The following is a 4,060-nucleotide window of genomic DNA, read 5'->3' as shown; positions in this document are numbered from 1 at the left end:
TCCTTTAGAGCAGTGGTTCTCAACCTTCCTAATGCCGCGACCCTTTAATACATTTCCTCATGTTGTGGTGACCCCCAATTTCATTGTTACAAATTGAACATAATTAAAGCATAGTGATTCATCACAAAAACAATATGTAATTCTATGTGTTTTCTGATGGTCTTAGGCGACCCCTGTGAAAGGGTCGTTCGACCCCCAAAGGGGTCGCGACCCACAGGTTGAGAACCGCTGCTTTAGAGGTACCCACTGGCCTCCTTATCGCTACAGTTGCCTCACTATCAAGATTCTAAGTATTAGTCATTCATTATTTAGTATAAACTGCAGGCTTTGCTGCCGTGCTGCACATTACTGAGATGTGAAGATGGGGAGTTCTCTGGGACAGGAATCATCTAGAATCTCGAGTAATAGTAGGAATTAAAGCCTCTTTGAAAACCCCATTAATTAGAGAAAGTCCCCTCCTTTTTTAAAAAATATAATATATATTTTAAGAGAAGTAAGCTTTATTTCTTTGTTTCTCAAATAGAGTTGGCTGAGCTGGTTGCTTTTTGGTAATTAATCAAAGAGACCAAATCCCATATCCTCGTCCGACTCCTCCGACTCTTCCTTTGCTTCAACCTTGGGTGGAGCTGCTGCAGCAGCAGGAGCAGCAGTGGTGGCAGCGGCCACAGGGGCAGCAGCCACAGGGGCAGCAGCCACAAAAGCAGATGGATCAGCCAAGAAGGCCTTGACCTTTTCAGCAAGTGGGAAGGTGTAATCAGTCTCCACAGACAAAGCCAGAACTGGCTCGTACCCATTGATGATAGAATGGGGGACTAACGCAACAGTTGGGTCACCAATCTGAAGGCATACGCTGGCAACATTGCGGACACCCTCCAGGCAGCGGGAATGGAGCGTTTCCTCTGTGATGTCAAGCACTTCCGGGTTGTAGATGCCGCCATTGTCAGACACCTGCTGGGTGACCAGCCCAGGGGAGAAGGGGGAGATATTCAGCATGTGCAGCGGTGTGGCTTCGCTGGCTCCCACTTTGTCTCCAGGCTTAATCAGCTGTGCGTCACTCAGGATTTCAGCGGTGATGCCTAAAGCCTGGAAGAAGGAGGTCTTCTCTGGCCCCAGGACAGTGTTCTGGGCTGGCACCGTGACTTCACACGGGGCCATGGCACCAGCACGGGCAGCAGCTGGCATCCGATTGGCCAGCAGCAGGTCCCGGATCTCAGGGAGGTCCTCCTTGGTGAACACAAAGCCCACATTGCCCCGATCTGAGGCAGCGGTTTCTCCAGAGCTGGGCTGTTTTCCAGGTGCCCCAGGATGTCCTTGCGCATCATGGTGTTGTTGCCCATCAGCACCCCAGCCTTCCCGCGGAGGGACCTGCGGATCTGCTGCCTCTGCCTGGAGCCCACATTGGCTGCTCCCACAATGAAGCAGTTTGGATAATCATCCAGGAGTTGGATGATCTTAAGGAAGTAGCTGGACTTCCAGGTCGCCCCGTCTTCCCTGGGCATGACAGCGGTGTGTCAGGGATTGCCATGCAGGGTTTAAAGATGATGTCACTCCCACGAGGACGCCTGACGAGAGGAAGCTAAATATATTTTTATTGATTTCAGAGAGGAAGGGAGAGGGAGAGAGAGAAACATTACTGATGAGAGAGAATCATTGATTGGCTGGCTCCTGCACGCCTCCTACTGGGATTGAGCCCACGAGTCAGGCATGTGCCCTTGACTGGAATCGAACCTGGGACCCTTCAGTCTGCAGGCCCACGCCCCCCCACCCGCTTTCTCTCTTAGGTTGGATGGTCTATTCAATGCTGCTATGACTCTGGCTCTATTTTTGTTCATCAGTTTATGTTGCTCATCCCCCACTCCTGTGACTGGCCCTTTTGTCCCCCAGGATACCTGGAAGAGCATTTTGAAGCGTCCACCCCAGAATCTTCCCATTAGCTGTGTATCATGGTACCCACCCTCCACATTCTTCCCCTAACCCCACAGCTGAGGTGCTGACACAGGACATCATTTGAGAAACACATCTGTGCAGCATCGAGAGGCTGGCAAGATGCATTCTTTACTGTAGAAAACTAGAGAGAAGCTCTCCGTAAGAAAATCTTACTGAGGCCAGGCCCTCCTTCAAGGCCCCTCTCCCAGAACTCTGGTGCCTTTGTCCAACTGCCCAAAGGTCATTGGGTTTCACTCAGAAAACCAAAACCAATCCTTGGGCAAGAGATGCCAACATCAAAATGTTAGGATTTCTATTGCCAAAGATCTGCTCAAACTTTCCTGCTTTTTCCTCCTCCTGCACGAGGTTGAGGGTAGAGCAGCGCTAAATTCTTCAGATCCCGGCCCAGGCTGGTTGATCTGCCATCTGGGTGTCCCCTACCACAGATGGACCCAGCCATGCGTGAACGGAGGATTCCCTCATCTCCTCAGTGCCTCCTTGCACCTTACCCCCACAGGTCTGATTTCTTCCAGCTCCTTGCAGTGACCTTGCGGGGATCAGAGGGTCTTCGGGTCTTCAGTAGGGTGCGAGGGGAGCCAGGGAGGGAATGCCCTCTAGCGTTCACACCACACCATGTGCTAGCAAGGATTTGGAGTAGGATGGGGAGGTAGATCAGGGCATTTCCATACAGTAGGGTGGCAGAGCACCAGGCAGGATGGAGGAGGACTGCGGGGTTTGGATTTACAACAGTGCTCTCCTGTGGTCCCTATGACCTTTGAAATGCAAGTACCTGGTCAAAAACTCAAGTCTGGCCACCTTTTAAATACAAGTTTCTGGGGAATACTTAGCCATGTGTGCAGATCAAGTTAACGCAATACAGCTTTGATTGCTGGATCGCTTGCTTTTATCTATACTGCAAAAAGTCTGCAAGGTGGATTTGGAGTGGTTGTAATGTCTTTTGCTTTATGGAAAGTGTGCTTTGAAACTAAGTCTGTTTAGAATATGTTCATGGGTGTCAATCTAAGAAATGCTGGTTGTTTGCTTGTCTTGGTTATTGAGGATTGAAGCTTCTAAGAATTATTAATTGGAAGTTATGTGACGTTGGTAATAAAAGGCATGATGCATAGAGATGCAGTTTGAAAACTAGTTATTCCTAAAAGTTATAAAAAGGTTTGTGAAAATTATGTTTACAAGGGAAAATGTTACAAGGAAACAAAGCCAAACACTGTGGGCAACTTGCAACCAGCTTGTAACTAACAACCATTACCTTCCCCAGCCAAGGGCACAAAGCACGTGGTTAAAAATAAATAAATAAATAAATAAATAAATAAATAAATAAATAAATAAATAAAACCTTCCCTGCCGAAAGGGAGGGGTGAAGAGGAAAGGAAAAAAGGCCGTTTTACTCCCCAGGCAGAGAGGCCGGCAGTGTCAAGGGTTGGCAAGGGAAAGTTTGCCAGCTGCTTCTCATGATTTCTGAAAAGACTACAACAAAATAATGGGGAGTCTTGAGATTTAATCTGCACCAACATACTCAGCAGAGACCTACAGACAGGAGGGTGTATGGTGTATTGGACCCCCACCCAGCCTACTCTTCTGATTGGTTGGGGGCCTGTTTATGCTTCATGAGCCAGAGGTATAGGTTTACTTGCTTTGCTTTTTCAATGAAGATACATACCTTGATTGCTTTGATTGATTGGCTTTTCACAGAACCGTCAAGGTCTCTCATATAAATTCATTTCTGTGAGAAGGCAAAATGCAGATTTTTTTTATTTTTATTTTTTTTTATTAAATCTGTATTGTTCAGATTATTACATTTGTTCCTCTTTTTCCCCCCATAACTCCCCTAGTTCCCGCCCACCCTCCGCCCTCATTCCCCACCCACTGTCCTCATCCATAGGTGCACGATTTTTGTCCAGTCTCTTCCCGCATCTCCCACACCCCTTTCCCCCGCAAGAATAGTCAGTCCAATCCCTTTCTATGTCCCTGATTCTATTATAATCACCAGTTCATTCTGTTCATCAGATTATTTATTCACTTGATTCTTAGATTCACTTGTTGATAGATGTGTATTTGTTGTTCTTAATTTGTTTCTTTACCTTTTTCTTCTTCTTCCTCTTCTTAAAAGATCCCT

The 4,060-nt window shown here is 47.3% G+C and overlaps 1 pseudogene; it reads right to left on the bottom strand.

Annotated features, from left to right (window-relative positions):
- Positions 1-482: 482 nt before the first annotated feature.
- On the bottom strand, positions 483-1,514 carry LOC102763303 (annotated as a pseudogene).
- Positions 1,515-4,060: the final 2,546 nt, after the last annotated feature.

Source organism: Myotis davidii, unplaced genomic scaffold, assembly GCF_000327345.1.
Source record: "Myotis davidii unplaced genomic scaffold, ASM32734v1 scaffold77, whole genome shotgun sequence".
Classification (NCBI taxonomy): Eukaryota; Metazoa; Chordata; class Mammalia; order Chiroptera; family Vespertilionidae; genus Myotis; species Myotis davidii.
Note: the sequence above shows the minus strand (reverse complement) of the source record. Positions and strands in the feature narration are given on the sequence as shown.